The 22033-nt window shown below is 36.5% G+C and overlaps 1 pseudogene; it reads left to right on the top strand.

Annotated features, from left to right (window-relative positions):
* The first annotated feature begins 6636 nt into the window (after positions 1-6636).
* On the top strand, positions 6637-9568 carry LOC114626845 (annotated as a pseudogene).
* The last annotated feature ends 12465 nt before the right edge of the window (positions 9569-22033 follow it).

The following is a 22033-nucleotide window of genomic DNA, read 5'->3' as shown; positions in this document are numbered from 1 at the left end:
TTCTGAGAGTACTGACTGATTATCCCTCAAAGTTGTATGCTGGAATTCTGGGGATCTTTTCCGTATCTCATACCATCTGAAAACAAGGACAATTTGATTTGTTCTTTTTCTATCTGTGCATCTTCTTTTGGTGTATTACTCCAGCTAGTGCTTCAAACATTATATTGAAAAGGAGTGGAAGGGAGTGAAAAATTCTGTCTCACTCCTATGTTCCTTTCCATCTTATTGTCTCTAGGATTTGTATTACAAAATCATGTTAGATTTGGTCAAAAGCCTTTTCCTCATCTATTGATATGATTATGTGAATTTTGTGCATAAGTCCATTATTTGATTTATTATATTTATGTACTTACCCATGTTGAAACATTATTGCATATCAGGGATAAAGCCAACTTCATTGTGGTATGAATGATCCTTTTGATACACACCTGTATTTGGTTTTGCACTACTTTACTAAGAATTTTTGCATCTGGATTCATCAGGGATATTGGTGTGTAGTTCTCCTTCTTGTTTTGTCTTTACCTGATTTGGGTATTAGAGTCAGACCATTTTTTTAGAAGGAATTCTGAAGTAATCCTTTTTTTTATATTTAAAAAATAATTAAGAAATATTGCTTATAGTTCTTTGAATGTCTGGTAAAATTCTGCTTTGAGTCTGGATTGGCCTGGATGTTTTAGATGTAATGATTTTTGTTAGGGTTTTAATCTCTTTATACATTATGGGTCTGTTTAAATTTATTTATCTCTTCTTGTTTTAACATTGGTGATGTAGATGAACCCAAAATTTATCCATTTTTTTAGGTTAAATAACTTAATGGAGTGTAGGATTTTAAAGTATTCCCTGATAATATTCTCAATTTCACTGCTGTCTGTTTCCCTACTCATCTTTGGTTCTGTTAATTTGGTCTCTTCTTTTTTTAAGGGAAATTAGACTAAGGGTCTGTCAATTTTGTTTATCTTTTTAAAGAACCAGCTCTCAGGCTTGTTGAGTTTTTGTTTTCTTTGCTTTTATTTAGTGACTTTATACTTTTCTATTTCCATGACAAAATACTATTACCAAGCCAACATGTAAAAGAAAATACTTCATTTGGGGTTCATGGTTCCAGAGGATAGAAGAGCCTATGACTATCATGACGAGAAGCATAGGAGCAGGCAGGCAGGAATGGCACTGGAACAGTAGCTCAGAGTTAAGACAACAATTAAGAAGCAGAGAAAGAGGGAGGAGAGGAAGGGAGGGAGGGAGACAGGGAGGGAAGAATGGAATGGTCTGGGCTTTTGAAACTTCAAACCCCACCCTCAGTGACATACCTCTTCCAATAAGGCCATATCATTCATTCATTCATTCATTCATTCATTCATTCATTTAATGTATATGAATACACTGTAGCTGTCTTCAGACACACCAGAAGAGGGCACCAGATCCCATTACAGATGATTGTGAGCCACCATGTGGTTGCTGGGAATTGAACTCAGGACCTCTGGAAGAAAAGTCAGAGCTCTTCATCACTGAGACAGATCTCCCCAGCCCCGAAAGCTGTATCTTCTAATCCTTGCCAAACAGTTCCAACTATGGACCAAGCATTCAAATATGTGAGCTAATAGATAATGTAGACTATTTTCATTCAAATCCCCATATCTGATTTTCATTATTTCTTCGTGTTTTCTAAATTTTGTTTAGTTTTGTTTTCAAATTTTTAAGTTCTGATTTCTTAATGTGAGTGCTCAGAGCTCTGGATATCCTTTAGAGTGTTTCCAGTGTATCTCAGACATTTTGTTGCTTTGTATTTTTAGTTTCATTTATTCCTAGAATTTAAAAACTCTATTTCTTGATTTTTTTAAACCAATTCAACACTCAGTAGCATGTTGTTTAGTGTCTGTGAAATCGTATCATAGCTTCCCCTGGTTACTTTGAGCTTTATAGCATTGTCCGATAGAATATACAAAGTTATCTCTTTTTATTTCGTTGAAAGTTATTTTGTTTTAGGTCACAATATGTGGTATAGTTTTAGAGACACTTCAATTGGAGGTTGAGTAGAATATACATATATGTATATCACACAAACAATAGTTGTTTGTGTGAATTATTATATGAATATCTATTATAGCCATTCTGTGTCATTTAATTATGATATTTCTTCATGTTTTTGTTTAGATGGCATGTCTACTGGAGAAAATGGGGTACTGAAATTTTTTTTTTACTATTATTATGCTGGTATTAATGTGTGTCTTGAAGTCAAGTACTATAATTATATTTTATGAAATTGGATGTGCCAGAGTTTGGTGCATTGTGCTTAAGATTATAATATATTCTTGGTATTTTCCTCTTGATCACAACAAAATGTCCTTCTTTACCACTTTTGATTAAATTTCATTTGAAGGCTATTTGTTCCAGATATTATGATGGTGACATCTGCTTGTTTTCTGGTCACATTTGCTTGAAACGCCCTTTCCATCTGTTCTTTCAATATAATGAGATATGTATCCCTGGAAGTAAGATCAATTTATTCTACACAACATGATTTTGTTTCTTAATACATCCAGCTACACTGTGTTTTTCCATTAGGTAGTAGAGGCTATTGATACTGAAAATTGATTGAAAGGTGTTTATTGCTTTTTTTTTTTTTTTTTTTTTTTTGGTTTGGGACTATTTATTCCTTCCAGTCCAAACTGTTGCTTCCAGTAGTGTCTGTAGAGTTGGTTTGGTAACATTAATTATTTTAGCTGTTTTATATCATGGGAAGTTTTTATTTTCCTCTTCAACTATGGCAGATAGTTTTGTTGGGTAAAGCAGTCTGGATTGGCATCTGTGTCTTTTTTGGACCTTGGGGTGCATTGCTCAAGGATCTTCTGGCATTTAAAGTTTCCACTGAGAAATCAGCGATTTTTTAGTGTGGTTTTCTTTATATGTGACTGGTAGTTTTTCTCACTCAGATTTTAAAACGCCCTATTTGGTCTGTCTAGTTAGCATTTTATCTATAATATGATATAGGGAATTCATTTTTTGTTCTTATTTTGTAGTTTGTATGCCTCTTTTATCTATATGGCTATATTTTCTGTAATTTGGAAATGTTTTAATAATTTTTTTGAAGCCAATCTTATCGTGGAGTCTCTTTCTTCTTCTCTGCCCATAATTCATATATTTAGTCTTTTCATTGTGTCCCAAAGTTCCTGCAGATTCATTTCTTGTGGGCTTTTTTTCCCACATTTTTTGATTGAGTGTTCTGATTGATCTACTTAATCATCTGGCATTCTGGTATTTTATTTTCTGACTCATCCATAACTGTTTTTCCACTAAATTTTCTAACTGGATTCTTGTATTTTTGCAAGTTCATCTTCACCTCATTTTGAGTTTTCTTCAGTATTTCTATGCCAAAAAAAGAGACAGTGTATAATAGATAGGACATTTAAGGATAAGCACTCCATAGTCTTCCTTTGTCCAATGGTGAGTCTCTATGTCTATTACCACCTAGAGATAAAAGAGAAGTTTCTCTGGTAGGATAAGAAAGAATATTTCTAGCTCCATACATTTAACTGCAAATTTCATTTTTCTTTATAATTGAATACATTTTCATTGCATAAATGTACTACATATTCACTATCCATTTATCAGTTGATGGATATCCAGACTGATTCCATTATTTGGTAATTGTGAAAACGTCATCAGTGGACATGAATAAACAAATATCTTTATAGGGAAATATAGTCTTTTGGGTATGTTTACATGAGTGCTATAGCTTGGTCATACAGAAAATCTTTATCTAGCTTTTGGAGAACCCTCCACAAAGATTTCCATAGTGTTTGTACCAGTTTGCACTTCTAACATCAGTGAATAAGTAGTCCTCTGTCCCCACATTCATAACATTTGTTTTCATCTATTTTTTTAATTTTAGCTTTTCTCACTGGAGTAATAACAAATTATGGAACAGTTTTAATTTCCATTTCTCTGATTGCTAAGCATGTTGAAGATTTAAAAATATTTTTTAGTCATTTGTATTTCTTCTTGTGAGAACTCTTTGTTCAGTTCCATAGCCCATATTTAATTGGGTCCTTTGTTTTCTTGGTGTTTTTTGAGCTCTTTGTAAATTTTAGAAACCAACATCCCATCAGATGTTAGCTGATAAAGACTTTTTCCCAATTCTGTATGCTGCCTCATCACTTGATTGATGGTGTCCTTTACTGTACTGCAGCTTTTTAGTTTCATCAGGTCCCATTTGTTAATTGTTAGTATTGAAGCTCATGCTACTTCAGTCCACTTCAGAAAGTTCTACTGTTTATGAGTTGAAACCTATTGTGTAGTTTCTCTTCTAGCAGATTCACGGTACTGGGTCTTAAGTGGAGGACTCTGATCCATTTGAAGTTGAGTTTTGTGTGGGATGAGAGATAAGGACTTATTTCATTTGCTTGTACATAGCCATCTTTTCTCCTACTTATATTTTTGGCTTATTTGTAAAATATGAGATAGCTGTAGGATCACAGGCTTATATCTGAGTCTTCAATTATGCTGCATTGATCACTGTCTGCTGATTATTATACTCATGTATTATATATGACATATGCTTATTATATTCTATGTTGTATTTTTATTGTCTTATTATATACTATGCCTTTTTATTACTATGTCTCTATAGTATAACTTGAAATCAGATATGGTGATAGCTCCTACAATGCTTTTATTGTTCAATAGTTTTTGGTTATCATGGGTCTTTTGTATTTTTATAAGAATTTTAAGATTTTTTTCAATTTATATGAAAAATTGGGTTGCAATTTTGATCAACATTGCATTGAATCAGTAGACTGGTTTCGGAAGAAGGGCCATTTTCACAATATAAAATCTATTAATCCACGAGCACAGGAAAGCCTTCAATTTTCTGTTGTCTTCTTTAATTTTTTTCAGCATTTAAAAAATTTTATTGTATATGTCTTTAACCTTCTTGGATAGGTTTATTTATTTTGTTGTCTTTCTTTCTTGATATGTTTACTATTGGTATATAAGAAAGCTACTTATTTTTTATGTGTTAAATTTGTAGCCTGTGATTTTTTTTAAAGTTTATAGGCATTTTTTGGTGAGGTTTTTAGGTATTATTTGTATAATCATATATTCTGCAAATAAGTATACTTTCATTTCTTTGTTTTTAATTTATGTCAACAGTATCTTGTTCACATGTCTTATTACTCCAGCTAAGCCTAAACTACTATATTGAACATGAGTGGAGAAAGTAGAAATCATTTTCTTGTTCCTGATTTTAGTGGAAATATTTCAGGATTTTATCCATTTGGTATGATGGTGGCTGTAGGATTGTTGTATATTGCTTTTTGTATGTTGACATATACCCTCCGTATCTCTAGTTTATCTAGAGCTTTTATCATGAAAGGATGATAGATTTTGTTTATGGTTTTTCTTCATCTAATGAGATGATCATGTGGTTTCTGTCTTTGAGTCTGCTTATGTAGTAGATAATATTTATTGATTTATGTATGCTGAACCATTTCTGAATCACTGAGATGAAATCAACTTAATTACAGTAGGTTGACTTTTTGACAGTTCTTCAATTCAGAATAAATTGAGAAGTATCAGTTTTATTTCTCAGTTAAAACTTCTGTTAAAATTCTGCAATGAATCCATCTGAACATCTGCCATCTAAATTTTATTTTAATCATTTTACTCAAATTACTTGTGATGGGTCTGTTTAATTTTTTTCTTCCTCTGGTTTAACTTGATAGTAAATATGCACTGATAAATTAATCTAAGTTTAGGTTTTTCAATTTATGTTTCGCTTTGAACTGATTGTAACTGTGCCCTGTCTATTCTTAGAATAACAAAGCATATGACTTATTATTTTATAAGCATCCACAGTTGAGAGACTGAATATTTTGAAGAGACTGATCTTTTAATGTATTTGAATATTTAAAGACTATAGTGCTTCTAATATTATTTATTCTTTATATTATGGTGTTAATATTAATATGAGATCTTAGAGTTGACAAGAACATTTATAATTAAAAAGTGTTGGGTCTGTGTGTCAAGTTCATAAAAGGTTGATTATCCTTGTGTTATTTTGTCAACTTGAAATCTCTAGAGTTATCTGGGAAAAGGAACCTCAGTTCAACAAATGCCTCCATCCAGACTACTTGTTGGCAACAGCGTCGGGAATTTTCTTGATTAATGATTGATGTGGAAGGGTCCAGCCCATTTGGGTGACATCACTCCCTGGAGGGTGGTCTTGGGGTGTATAAAAAAGAAAACCAAGTAAGCCAAAAGGATCAACGTAGCAAGCAGCATTCCTCTGTGGCCTCTGTCTCAGTTCCTGCCCTGAGTTCCCTCAGTGATTGAGTGTGACCTTAAAGTTGCAAGCTGAAATAAACCCTTTCTTCCCCAAGCTGTTTTTGGTCATGGTGCTTTATCACATCAGCGAATAACTAAGACAAGACCTTGAAATTCTCCACTGAATTTAGCTGTTACTCTGATAAGGCCTGCTTTTATATGTGAGTTGGCCTTTCTCTCTTGCAGTTACAGTAGTCTTTGTTTCTGAACACTTAGTGTATTGTCTATTATAGAAAGTGTGGGGAAGCAAAAATTGCTTTGCGGCAGGCAAGAAGCTTGCTCTCTCTTTGGCTTCCGTTCTTGACCCATGTGAGTTGCCGGCTACTGTGATGAACTCGATCAAAGCTACGAAGAGCCTTCAGGCTTTGAGCCAGCAGGACGATCTAATGGATTTGTCCATCAACTACCCCTTGAGTGCCAGTGAAGATGAGGGGGATAGTGATGGAGAAAGAAAGCATCAAAAGCTTCTGGAAGCAATTGGTTCCCTTAATGGAAAAAATAGGTGCAAATTGTCTGAGAGATCAGAGGCTAGTCTGAAAGTGTCTGAGTTTCATGTTAGTTCTGAAGGATCTGGAGAAAAATTGGCCCTTTCTCATCTGCTTGGATCTCTTAAACCTTCATCCTCATTGGCTGCTGTTAAAAAGCAACTGAATAGAGTCAAAGCAAAGAAGACTCTGAAATTACCTCTTCACAAAGGAGAGGTTGAACAGATCCAAAGAGAAATGGGATTCAGTAAAACTTCACAAACCCTCTCCAAATGGGATTCTGTTGTTAAGAAGAACCGGGAAGCAGAGCAGCTGGTTTTTCCTCTGGAGAAGGAGCAATCTTCTTTTGCTCCTCTGGAGCATGTGTATCGTGAGTGGAAGGGGATTACAGTTAAGAGATTGCATGAATCTCAGAAGACACTTTGAACTTCTAAACATTGTTGAGACTGTTATGAACTACGGGACTTTTGATGTGGGACAAAATGTATTTCGCATTACATGTGCTATGGTGCTTTTCCAGTGGAAAAAATGTATTTTGCATTACATGTACTATGACTAAATATTGGCCCCATAGACTCATGCGTTTGAACAAGCCTATGGGGGCCAGGGAGTAGAATGTGGTGGTTTAAATATGCTTGGCCAATTGGAAGTGACACTATTAAGAGGTGTGGCTTTGAAGAGGAAGTGCCTCTCTGTGGGGGTGGGCTCTGAAGTTCTATCCTTAGGCTCTAGCCTGCAGAAAAGAGTCTTCTCCTGTTTGCCTTCAGATCAAAATGCAGAATCCTCGGCTCCTCCAGCACCATGTCTGCCTGTACACGGCCATGCTTCCTGCCATGATGATAATGGACTGAACCTCTGCAACTGTAAGCCAGCCCATTAAATGTTGTCCTTTATATGAGTTGCCTTTGGACATGGTATCTCTTCACAGCGATGAAATCCAAACTAAGACAATTGCCAAGATAACGGGAACATATTAAGAACTATTCTTTAAAGGATGCTTATGATAAGACCCTCAGATTCCCAGCTATAAGGCAAGAACTCCACTGAAACAGGAAATTTTTAACCTCCTCCATAAGAACAAACAGCCAGTGACAGACCCTTTACTGACGCCTGTGGAAAAAGCCTCCCTGAAAGCCATGAGCCTGGAAGAGGCTAAGATTCACAGAGCAGAGCTTCAGAGAGCACAAGCTCTGCAGTCCTACTATGAAGCCAAGGCTCGAAGAATGAAGAAAATCAAAAGTAAAAAATACCACAAAATTGTGAAGAAGGGAAAGACCAAGAAAGTCCTAAAAGACTCTGAGCAGCTGAGGAAGGTTGACCCAGATGCTGCATTAGAGGAACTGGAAAAAATGGAAAAAGCCAGAATGATGGAGCGAATGAGCCTTAAGCATCAAAACAGTGGGAAATGGGCCAAGTCAAAGGCCATTATGACAAAATATGACCTGGAGGCCCGCCAAGCTATCCAAGAGCAGTTGGCTAAGAACAAGGAACTGACACAGAAGCGGCTAATTGTTTCAGAGAGTGAGGAAGAGGGAGGTGCTGACGAGGAAGAAGCCCTAGTTCCTGACGTAGTTAATGAAGTACAGAAGACTGCTGATGGCCCCAACCCATGGATGCTCAGGAGTTGCAATCAGGATGCAAAAGCAAATGAGCTCCAGGTTGCCTCTGAACAGCTGCCTGAGCCTGTGGACCACGAGTTTTCCTAGCAATGAGGGAAATGAAAAGCCAGTGGCAGAGGAAGACGATTTGTTGAAGGAATTGGAGAAAAGGAGATCCCTTAGGAAAAGATCTGAGCTCAACCAGAATGCTGAGCCAGTGGGTGACCAAGAAACAAAAGATTCTACCAGCTAGGAGGTATCATCTGAATTGAGGGCATTATCTAAGAAACTCAGTAAGGAAAAGCATCTATCCAAGAAGCAAAAAGAGAGTCCAGCAAAGACTGTTGGCCTGGTACAGGAAGAGGAACCTGCCCCAGAGGAAGATGAGCCTCTATTGCTGCAGAGGCCACAGAGAGTATGAACTCTAGAGGAACTAGAAAAGCTAGGTAAAGATGACTGTCTTCCAAATGAGGAGCTTGCAGTACAAGGGGAGCAGATGAGGAAGAACCCACAAAATCAGACTAAAGGGAAGAACAAGAAAGAGCAAATGATCAGTCTACAGAACCTCCTGACTACAAGAACTCCTTCTGTGACGTCACTGGCGATTCCAGCAACCATAGAGGAGTCGGAAGATGAAGTGGGGAGAGACCAAAAGCAAATGATAAAGGAAGCTTTTGCTGGGGATGATGTCATTGAAGAGTTCCTAAAAGAGAAGAGAGAAGCTATCCAGGCCAATAAGCCAAAGGATGTGAATCTGACCTTGCCTGGCTGGGGAGAGTGGGGCGGGATGGACCTGAAGCCCAGCACCAAGAAAAGACGCCGGTTTCTTATTAAAGCCCCTGAAGGTCCTCTAAGAAAAGATAGGAATTTACCCAATGTGATTATCAATGAGAAGCGTAACATCCATGCTGCAGCTCACCAGGTGTGGGTGCAATTTGAAAGGACCATCCAGAATCCTATAGGACCCACATGGAACACCCAGAGAGCATTCCAAAAGCTGACCGCTCCAAGGTTATTATCAAGGCAGGCCATATTATCAAGCCCATAACAGCAGAGGATGTGGGTTACCGATCTTCCCCAAGGTCTGACCTGTCTGTCATGCAGAGCAATCCAAAACGACACTCCAAACATCAAAAACAACTGAAGAAAAGCTCTATAGGTTGAAATATCTGAGGAATGCCCTGACTGTTCCTCTGTTTGGTCTATGCTACAAAATTAATTCCTAAACTGGCTTAATAACACTGTGTGTGTAGTTAAGCCATATCTGAGAAATAAAGGCACTTTTTTTTACCCTTAAAAAAAAGAAAGTGTGAAATTTCATTTATGTTTGTTTAGTATCATTTATGCTTTGTGCATTTGAAAAAGCATCTCTCTCTATATATATTTGGGACATACTCTAAAATTTTGTTGAAAATATTTTCTGCTTTTATCTGGATTTCTTCTTATTTACTATGTTTCATCAATGTGGCCTTTATGTTGTCTTAGAGTTCTTGCATGTTCCTGTCATATTTTCTTTTAGATTCATCATTTTATTTGATTAAGTGATATAATTCCTCTACCTTATTTTCAAGCTGTGATATTCTGTCTTCTATTTGGTCCATTTTATTGGTGACATTTTCCACAGATCTTTTTATTTGATTTTCTGATTTTTTTTAACTTAAAGTTTAATTTCTGTTTGTGTTTTATGCAGAATTTCCATCTCTTTACAGAATTCTGCTTGTTTATGTCCTGAATTGTCTGTCTTAATTTATTCAACTGTTTGCATTCTCTTGGCCTTCATTCCAGCATTTATTCATACCCCCTTTGAGTTTCTTGAGCACATTTATAACTTCTATTTTGAGTCAGCTGTCTTGTATGTCATATGTTACTTTCTTTGGAGAATATTACTATAATGATACTATTTTTTCGAGGAGACATTGCCTTTTTCATATGTTGTTTATGTGCAGTTGGATCTTACCATCTTGAATTACATCATTGACTATGTATTTCAGTATGGATATGTCTTACTTTTTTGTTAAGTGAGAATTTGGATCCTTATTTACTGTTATCCCAAATTGGTAGGTTTTGGATCAACTGAGTAGTACTTGAGATTCAGTCTTTGGACCACTCAGTGGTGATGTATAATTCAGTATTAGTAGTGGTCCCAGCTCAGAAAGAGATAGGTGCAGTTTCTGACCAACAAAACCCCTTCGTGATTTAGTAGATTCACACTGCAGTTGCTCAGAAGTTGAGGTTGGAGAGAGAGAGAGAGAGAGAGAGAGAGAGAGAGAGAGAGAGAGAGAGAGAGACAGGTGTGAGGAGGAGATGGAGAGAGTTATCACTGAGGTGCAGAGATGTGCAGCATTCTTCAGTTTACAGTGTTAGAGTATCAATGGGTAGGGGAAAGGAAGGGACTGATGTACCAGGGGCTGAGTCACAGTTTCTCAGATGGCAAGTGCATAAAGTTAGAGTGGATGGGATGATATGGTACAACTTGTAGAATGCCTGAATGGCTTGGCTCACAGGTCCTTGAGGTAGTGGGAATTGAGGTGGTACTACCTGTGGAATTCACAAGTCACTCGGCACACAGGTTTTCAGTCCCATATTCATTATTAAAAGTATGTGTATATTGTTTTGAGTTTGTTCTCCATCCTCAAAATTCATTTTTCTTTCTGATCCTGACTTTCTGTTGTTTTTAAGTGATTCTTTCATTTTCAGAATTTTGGTATAATTTTTTCAAGTGTATATATTTCTTTTCTGTAATTTTTGTCAATGTTTTGCACTTTTAAAATATTTTATTAAGTTTTTGAGAATTTCATACAATGTATCTTAATACATTCACTCCCACAATTCCTCCCTTTACCACCTTCTCAAACAGCCCATCCCTTTCCAATGAATTTCAAGATTATATTTTATTTCTTCTATCCCCAACAAATTGAATTGATGTTGCACAGTTAGTCTTGGAATTGAGACCTGATCTAGTATATGGTCACCCAGCAGTAGTCACAATTAAAAAAAAATCAAGATTTCCCCTCTTCAGGCTGCCATCAAATGTTAATAGCTCCTCAGCTAGTTAATAGCTATAATCCTCAGTAGGATTATATGTCCACCTTTCCTGTTCTATGCTGAAATTTTGACCAAATCTGTGCATGCTGTCACAAATGATAACTCCTTTAAATTATTTTCCCTCAAGTAACTAAACATTTAGCGTACCTTAGTAACTTTCTTTTCTAGGTCCTGAATTAATTCTCTTAATCACCTGCTTCTGTGAGTCCTTTACATGATGTGTGATCTTCTTTAAAACCAGAACTCTGAAATATTTTCCTGAAATTTTGACTATTTTATTAACTTTGCTTTCTGATATTGATATGTTGACAGTATATGAGAATGCTATAATAGAATGTCATCTCACTTTTTTGTGTTAATATGTTGTGTTTTGTTTGTCTTTTGGTATGTATGTGTAGTTTCTCTACCTTTCCCCACTGTTTGTGTATTTCATTTTCCATGAGTTATTTTCATCACTCTTAGATTTATGTTCAGTAAAAGGGGTAACAGCACTGGCTATAGTAACAAATATCATTGCTTCTTTGAGACCCTTTTCTACTCTGTTTAAAATTCATGGCCTCTTTTTTCATCAATTACTGCATGCATATATATATATATATTCATTCCAAAATATAGCCTCTTGAGTCCATATAATGTTACTGTATGCACGATGCATGTTTTGCATGTTTTCAGGGCTGACCATTTGGTCCTGGACAAACAATTGGTAAGACCTTCTTTGGGAGAGTCATCTTTCTCACTGCTAACTTTACTCAGTTTTTTAAGAGTTATATATGTAGGGTCGAGACTTCATGTAATTTTTCTGATGTTATTTGGAGTCTTCATTGGCATCCTCCTTGTTCAAGTCACATTTAGGCAGTCATATTAGTGACATTTTACAGGTGTAGCTTCTGATGTAACTAAGATACACAATTTTACAGCAAACTCCTTGATCCTTTATCTCTTATAGTTTTTCTGCTCTGTCTTCCACAGTGTTCCCTGAGCCTTAGGTGCAAACATGTTTTGTAGATGTTGTAGGTGTAGAACCCAGTATCAGTGGTGAAGACTGCACTTATCTATAGTGTAAGGACAAATGTTTACAGATTGTTGTCAGGGATTCTACTGGTTCAGTAAAATTAGTGGTTGTAGATTCTCTTCCAATAACCATGATCTCAGTAGCAGTGAGTAGTTATCTATGTTTCAAGTACCAACCATGGTAATCATCTTATTGAGCATGGTAACCCTCGTGTTAAGTCCAATAGAGAGCTACTAAGGTATGTGTGTCACTATTTCACCTTTAGGGTTATAATGCCATGCAGATCATTGGTGTGGTTCATGGGTATCATAGCTGGTAGAACTATTGGTTGCATTCCTCCTTTGGAAGACTGCATGGTGCCTTTTGGAGTGTATGGTATCTTCTGCAATAGAGACCTTCCACCTCTAGGGAGTAACCAAGGACAACAGCAATAGACTGTGTGTTTGGGGAGCCACTTGGACAGGCCTGGCTAACAATTCTAAAGAAGGATCTCATGTCTGATGTTGGGTTTTTGTTAGGTGATCTTTGGCTCTTGGAGAGAGTGCAATCAGCCTAGATGAGAAAAGTTCATTAAAACTACATGGGTATATTTATGTACTGAATTAAGTGTGTTATAATTTTTCTTTTTGGTAAATAGTTAATATTCCATTCACCTATATTACTGGTTTACCCACTTCCCCACTTCCCCTGTATCTACCTCCCTCCCCTTTCCCTAAGCAAATATAATTAGAGGTAGCTTACTGGTACCTACAGGAGAAGATAATTCTGTCCTTTATTTTTATCCCCTGTAAGGTTCAGAAAGAGGTGCAATTGAGTACAGTTTGGAAAAATGCAGTGTAGTATATTTTGTTCATTTTTGTTTTTAAAGTTAAGGGAAACAACATTTAAGTGACAAAGTGGGAGAGTGAATGGGAAAGGAAGAAAGAATGGGTAAAGTAAGATCATAAGGTATACATGTTTTAGAGATATGGATAGCAGTGGGCAAAATATTGAACATTAGGTTTAGAGAAAGAAATGACAGATATAAATGCCTTTTCTAGCAAGACTTAAGTTGCAACCCAATGACTATTGTACAAAAGTATAAATACTAAAAAAAATGAAGTAAAATTAAAGATTAAAATGGTAAAATGTAAGTGAGGAGGGTTATGTTTTAAATCCATGTTTCTTCCTTGTTGAGAAGATATGGTTTCTCCTTCCCCATGTACTGTCTTCTTATAAGATATGCTGGCGGAAGACTACTAGTTTCAGTAAATCAAATATGTTAAGTAAGTTTGTCCTTTCGAAAAAATGATTTCTCTAGCAGAATATCAGTTTCCTGAGACTTCCTTGTCAGATTTCCTCATGTTACAAATCACAACCTTATTTCTGGTGCTTTGTGGTTGGTTAGTCTTGACTATGCAAGGCTTTCTTTGCCTGAGACTCTATAAAGTATGAAAGCCATGTTCACATGTATTTACATTTGCTGTTGTTCTTTCTTTTTCTTCCTTTCTTCCTTCCTTCCTTCCTTCCTTTCTTTCTTTCTTTCTTTCTTTCTTTCTTTCTTTCTTTCTTTCTCTTTCTTCCTTTTTTCTTTATAGCTTCCTTTCTTTCTTCTTTTCTTTCTTCCTCTTCCCCTCCCCTTCCTCTTCCTCTTCTTCTGGTGAAGAAAGCTTCACAATACTACAGGAAGTTCTTTCACAAAGTTCTTCTGATTTAGAGTCTATATACTTTGTTCCAGATATAGTAGGTGCTGGGACTTGAAGATGATGTGTTCTGATCTCTCATCTTCAGACTCTTACCACATGTCTGCTGCTGTGTCTGCCACCAGTGCTTCTTGGGTCTGTTACTTTCATACGTATATGGTACAAAAGCATGTTTTGCTGTGTTCTTCTAGCCACCCCAAGCCTTCACTCCTCTAGGAAATGGAGATGGAAAAGAGAGTGGATGCTAAAGATGTCCACATTTTAGCCTACTATACTCCTTTCCTGCTGCTGTGTCCAAAGTTTTGTCTGTTCCACTCATTTTCAGGGATGCTGAATCCAGAATTTGTGTTTTTTCCAGTGTGAATATGCCCCCTGTCTCTCTTAGTGCTCACTGTTCAGAGTACTTAAACACACTTCCTTAATGGAACCCAGCTCAATTCAAGCAGCTTGACAAGTCTAGGATACTCGCTACTTCTTTACAGAAAAAATACCACCTGGTCTTGTTGACTTTCTCTGTAGCACTTTCTCTTATAATATAATTATATTACTAGTATTATGACAATCCTTATAATCTCATAATAATTCTCTTATAATACCAATACATAAGTATTGGTGGTTTTAAATCTTGATTTTCTTTAATTTGATCTCAAGGTTTCACAGGTATGACTTATAACCTGCCTATGGGGAGTGAAGGAAGCCCTGAGTGAATGAAGTCCTGAATGAATGTGTGCCATTGACATAGGCACTGTTATGTCGTGGGTTATAGCTTCACCCCATGGGAATGGCAAAGCCTACATCTCACCCTGGAAAGAGTCTCAGAGAAATGACAAAGTCTTCCCTTGGGGGGATGGATATTTATAGTGTGTTCAGAAAATGTTCACTATAGCTTTCCCTATCTCAGATGTTTATGGCTGGAAAACTATGTAGATAGCTCCTACCAAGATAGTTAAACCTGTCTCCTTGATCTAGCTGTATACCATAAAACCTGCTTTCTTCTGCATAAAATAATACCACCTTCTTGTTCATTTATATGCAATAACCTCAGATCCTGTTTCAATCTATATAATAAGCATGGTGAATTTCTAGGGTGTTTTGATTTCTCCATCTGAAAACTTAGACCACCCTGTCCCAGGTGTTTCTACACATCTATCTGGTTGTCTTTTCTTCATTCCCTTGCCACCCCAGTCAGATCCTTCCCTGAAGCCATTTGGACACAGCACCTGCCATATTCCTTCAATTCCAAGATAAACTATTATGTTTTTAAATTCAGTTCAATATGAATTAATAATGAAATATGAAGTTTTTTTTCATGGAAGTGCCCCCAGAATTATAGTTATATAATTTTCTCATGATGTCTTTGGTCTTTGAAGATCTTCACTTTGTGTAATATAATTTTCACTGTTCTCTATATCTTTATTTTTCAGAATTTAAGAAGGATTGATAAGCATCCTTTGTAACATTGGTAGAACTTAGCTATCAAGCGACCTATTGCTCTGTTTTCTGCTAGAATACTTTTAATTACTTCTTTAACATATTTATTAGTCATTTGTCTGTTTTTCACTATTCTATATTGATATATAATATTTTTCAAGAGATTTCAATTCTTCTTGATGATCTAATTTTGAAGAAAGTTTCAAAAATAATAGTTCATTATGAAACTTTTCATTTGAGTTGTCTGTTGTAATTTCTTAAATTGCATTTGTGATTTTATTTAAGTTCTCTGTCCAGATAGGGGATTGCTAATTACATGGGGTAGAAAGACTATAAGAGGCAGAAGTTGAAAGAGGAATGGGACAACCCTGTTTCTTGAGATAAGAGGACTTCTTTGGTCATTAACTCCAAGCATCTGTGCTTGCCTGCACAAACATGCACTAAATCAAGCAAGTCAACATTCTGGTATGAATGAGGAATGACATACAAGCTCCCACCTCTAGCTAAGAAGCTATTGATAGTTGATGGTGGGTGATATGTGTGTGTGTGTGTGTGTGTGTGTGTGTGTATGTGTGTGTGTGTGTGTGAGAGAGAGGGGGGGGCTCTTTAAGAGGTACAGTTGCTGGTAGGCTGACCACACTCTGATTGAAGACAACATATTTAAGAGTATATGGGAAATACAAATAGGATGTAACAGATATTTGTTTATTTATTTATTTATTTATTTATTTATTTATTCATTTATATTTAAAGAGGACAGAGTTTTGCAGTAAAGGAAAGGATGAATTTGGGAGAAGTTGATGAGGAGAATGGTCACATACCCAAGTATACATGGACAGCACTAGTTAGGTTCAGTGGGTTATAAGATAAAAGACGATATGAAATTGAGAAGAGGGTATAAGAGGAGAAATATAGAAATAAATCTGGGGTACAGCTGTGGTAAACTTGATAAAGATATATTGTATGAATATATCAAACTATCAAATAATAAACTAAATTAAAAATCAGAGTGATCTCAAATAAATAACCTGATGATTACCTTAAGGCATTATAAAAATAGAAATACAACAATCCCAAAAGAAATAGATTGGGAGAAACCAAGATCAGTGTAGGAAGTAATAAAAATAAGAAGATAAAATAAAATAAAATGGAAAAGATAACTAGTACAGAGATCACTGTAACAAAGAGCTGGCTTTTTGAAAAAAATAAATAACACTGGCAAGCCATTAGCCACGTTAAACAGAAGAAATGCATGAGAAGACACAGATTAATAGAACAGGAAATAAAAAAGAACATATCATAATAGGTAACATAGGAATTTAGTAAAATCATAAGAACATATTATAGAAATTTTTATTCCTTGAAATTGGAAAATCTAAAAAAAATGGATGAATTTATATATGTATATGACTTTCTCCATGCATATGACTTACTATATTTAAAGAGAAAGGAAGTAAATTATTTACAGATCTCTATTAAAATTCAGTAAATTTGAAGCAGTGATGAAAAGTCTCCCAATCAAAAAAACAAAGCCCCAGTCCAGATAGATTCAGTGCAGAATTATACCAGACCTTCAAAAAAAAAAAACAACATCAATATTTCTTAAATGATCCATAAAATAGATAAGAAAGAAACAACACTTCCTAATTTTTTTTTTATTAAGCCAGTATTATCCTGATACCAAAACCTGATAATTCCAAACTGAGTTTAGGAAAGGCTCATACAAACCAAACAGAATAGCAACTGGCAGTTTCAATGGGAAGCAACTGTCTATTTTTTTCATGTTTATGGCTCCTGGAAGCTTGCCCACATGCCAATGGAAGAGCCTACATATACGTACATACTAGAAGCATTAGTTAGACTCAGTAGATCAGAGAGAGAGAGAGAGAGAGAGAGAGAGAGAGGGGGGGAGGGAGAGGGAGGGAGAGGGGGAGGGAGGGAGGGAGAGAGAGAGGGCATGAATTTGAGAAGTTCATAGTTCTGGAGATGAGAATAGGTGGTGGATATAATGAAAACACACTGTAAATATGTATGGAGCTCTAAAAGAATAACTAAAAAATATAAAAACAAGATTATAGACCAATCTCTCTAATGAACATAGAAGCAACAATTTTCAATAAAATATTTGCATAACAAATTCAAGATCACTCCAAAAAATCATTCAGAGATGAAAATTTTTTCCATTGTGTGTTTACACCACATTTTCATTATTGATTCATCAGTTGGACACTGAGGTTGATTTTATTTCCTAGTTATTGTGAATATAGCATCAATAAACATAGATCATCATATATCCCTGTAGTAAAATATAGAGTCCTTTGGACACATACACACACACACACACACACACACACACACACACACACACATACACACACACACACAGAAATTGTATATCTGGTTTACATGGTAATTTTATTTCTAGCTTGTTGAGTAGTTGTCATACTGTCTTCCACAGAGGCAATATCAACTTACATGTCCACCAACAGTAAGAGTTCCTTCTTTCCCACATTCTCTTCCACATTTGTTGTTTTGATTTCTCAATGATAGCCATTCTGACTTGATTGACATAGAATCTCAAAGTAGTTTTAATTTATATTTCTGCAATGACTAAAAATATTGAACACATTTTAAAAACACTTGATAGTCATTTGTATTTTTTTCTTTTGAGAACTCTTTTTGGTTCAATAGTCTGTTTTAAAGTTGGGTTTTCCCCTATTCTTTAAGCTACCTCTTCACCCAACTGACTGTTTTGCTATAACAGAGCCTTTTAGTTTCATGAGATCTTAACTTTCAATTGTCCTTATTTAGAAAATTTACAGGTAAATGAACAGAAGGGGAAAAGTTAAAGTAAGTGAGGTAATCCAGGCACAGAAAGGCAAACACTACACGTTCTTCTTCATATGTGGATCTTCACTTGTAATCTTTAGATTTGTGTTTAACTTTGAAGAAACCAGGAAGCTAGAACAGGAAGCTGTAAGGGATAGAGGATAACAGAGCATACATTATATAAAAGCAGAAAGGAGAAACACTGGGGTTGAAAAGGTTCAAGCAGGGATGATGAGGAGGAATTGTGACAACGCAGGAAAGAGGGATTGCTGATCAAAACAAAGGGCTTTTGAGAAATCCATATGGAATCTGACTATTTTGTTAGCTAATTTATAAAAACAGAGCTAGAAGAGAGATAGCACATATGGCTGAATAAAGATGTGCCTAAAATCAATGCATTATTAATAAAAAGCACAGTACCAAGAAGGGAGGCCTACATGTAGGTTCTTACAATTACTATTAATTTCCCACCAGAATACCTGATAAAACATTACAGCTGAGGATAGTTTAAATATTTAACTTAAGGTATAAAGAAACCAAATGGAATTGAGTTGGAGACTTCCTCTTGTTGGCTAGCTCTTCACAGTGTTGAACGGTGCTATGCAGCTAGCTTGCTGAGGGAGAAAAGGCATTGATGAATTACCAGCTGTGATTCCCATAAGCTACAATACTAAGAAGCCAGATAAGATATTCCCAGTTGTACAATAAAAGCATGGTTGTTATAGCAGTAACCACCCACTCTCATTGAATCTGAGATTAGCTCAGCAGGAGGGAACTGTTGGCTACTGGCATTCCAGGGGAGGAGAGAAGGAGCCATTGTTTTCAGTTACACACCCACGGGCAAGCCACCAGGTTCCAAAAGGTAGTTCCATACACTCCTTACAGAAACAGTTCTGATTAAACTCAATGAGACACAAAACAAGACAACAACAAAATTACACAAATGTGAAAAGGGAATGTGCAGACAAAAAAAAAAGCATTTGTGAAAAGCATATAGTGGTAAGAGGTAGACTGGAGAGAACAGTGGAGAGAGTAAACAGAATACATTACATGTACTTTAAAATGGCAAAGGAAAAATTATTAAAATATAATAAAATATAGGTCACCCTTCATGAATCCAGACAGATATGGATGTTTCTAGATATATTCATTAATAAATGTAGTTCACCATATGAATGAACTCAAGCAGAGAAATCATATGAGCAGCTCAATAGATATAAAAAGGAGGGGGAGGTTTTGAAAAATACTAATATCTCCTCACAACATCCTGATCATTATACTTTATGGGTATCTAGTTATTTTTTGGTTTGTCTTGTTTTGTTTTATTAGGTTCTAAGATGGTCTATTAAGCTATTTATTTGAGAACTTTTTTATTATTATTTTAAGATTGTAATATAATGATATCAGATTGCCATTTACTTTCACTCCTCCAAACACCCCATATATTCCTTCTAGCTCTGGTTAATATTCATGGCCTCTTTTATCATTAATTGTGTGTGTGTGCATATATATGCATGTATACATACACACACACTTGTATGTATATGTTTTCAAGGCTGACCATTTGATATGGGATAACCAATTGACACCCTCTTTCCTGAGGAAGACTATTTCTCTTGCTCTCAGCATTCCTTAGTTGCCTGTACTTCTTTGTTTTAGGGTGGAGGGTTGAGGATACTGGGTTTTCCCTCATCAAGGGATGCCATCCTTTTTCAACTCATGTTTTCACAGCACATTTGTGAGACAACAGAGGATGAATATCCAGAATATATAAAGAACTCAAAAATCAAAGAGTAGAGAGGTGAGCTGCATGCTGCTCACCCCTTCCCCAGCTCAATGACCTTACCTCCCAAGGAGGCCTAATTGGGCCCCAGGAATATCCAGGCTTGTGGTGAACCAGGAACACCCAAGCTAGACCCAGCCCCAACTATTCCCTGCCTGCCAACATCCACTTGGAGCACAGCCAACAGAGGGGAGCAGCTTGCTGTTCCCTGAGCTCCACTGTCAGGCCCAAGGTTCTGCCTGCCTCTCCTAGGAGTTCTGTCAACATCAGAAGCATCCATCCAACACCAGGGCCAAGCAGATGGCTAAAGGCTAGTGTAAGAACACAACTAACAAGAGCCAGTGCAATATAGCACCAGCAGAGCTCTGCTATACTACTACAGTAAGCTATGGATATCCTAACATAGCCAAAGCACAAGAAGATGAATATAAATCCAATCATATAAAGATGATAGAAGCCTTTAAACAGGAAGTGAATAAATCTGTTAAAGAAATACTAGAAAATACAATGAAACAGGTGAAGGAAGGAAAGGAATAAAACTGTTCAAGGCCAGAAAATGGAAATAGAAGCAATAAAGAAGACACAAACTGAGGAAATCCTGGAGATGGAAAAAATAGGAAAGAGAGCAGGAACTACAGATGCAGCATCACCAACAGAATACAAGAGACAGAAGAAGGAATCTCTGGCATAGAAGATATAATTGAAGAAATTAATACATTGCTCAAAAAAAACTGTTAAATCTAAAAAGTTCCTGACACAAAACATCCAGAAATTCTGGGACATTGTGAAACGGCTAAAAATAATAATAGGAATAGAAGAAGAGTCCCCAGCTCCAAGGCCCAGAAAGTATTTTCAATAAAATCATAGAAGAAACTGTCCCCAACTGAAAGAGATAAACATACAAGAAGGTTAAATAAGTTGGAACAGAAAAGAAATTCCTCCCACCATATAATAATCAAAACACTAAATGCACAGAACAAAAAAGAATATTAAAAGCTGAAAGAGAAAAAGGTCACTAACATATAAAGGCAAACCTATTAGAATTATTCCCAACTTCTCAGAGAAACAGCAACTCTAAAAGCCAGCAGGGCCTAGGCAGGTAACTTGCAGACCCTTCAGAGACTACAGATGTCAGCTCAGACGACTATACTCAGCAAAATATTTAATCACCATATATGGAGAAAACAAGATATTCCAATGGAGGAGTTAGGAGAAGGACTGAAGGTGTTAGTATAAGCCTGAACTCAAAAAGACGTCACATTCAGGCGCCAGGCGACTTCTGCATTGTTACTGAGGCAACCAAGATAATCACTCCCAGAATCCACCCGTCTCACTCACCTATACCTGGGAAGTACATCATCACCTGCTTAAATATTTGGGACCACCCCAATCTCTCTCTCTTCTTTTCTCTCTCATTTTCTCCCGCCACTTCTCCCACTCCTCTCTCCCGTCCCCCTCCCTAAATAAACCCCTTCCCATGGAACCGGGTCGACCTCGTGTTGTCTGTCCAAACCTCGCCGGAATCTTACAGAAGGAGCTAAGGGGGCCTTACCTGACATCAATGGGAGGGGAGGCCCTTGGTCCTGTGAAGGCTTGATGTCCCAGTGTAGAGGAATGCTAGGGTGGTAAGGCAGGAATGGGTAGGTGGCTGGGGGAGCACCCTCATAGAAGCAGGGTAAGGGAGGATGGAATAGGGGGGTTGCAGAGGGGAAACTGGGAAAGGGGATAACATTTGAAATGTAAATAAACAAAATATCCATTTATCAAAAAAGATATTTCATGGGGTAAAAACAAATTTAAACTATATTTATCCACAAATCCCCCCATACCGAAGGTACTAGAAGGAA

Source organism: Grammomys surdaster, unplaced genomic scaffold, assembly GCF_004785775.1.
Source record: "Grammomys surdaster isolate TR1022 unplaced genomic scaffold, NIH_TR_1.0 240, whole genome shotgun sequence".
NCBI lineage: Eukaryota > Metazoa > Chordata > Mammalia > Rodentia > Muridae > Grammomys > Grammomys surdaster.
The sequence above is the reverse complement of the archived record's forward strand: the minus strand, read 5'-3'. Positions and strand labels throughout refer to the sequence as shown.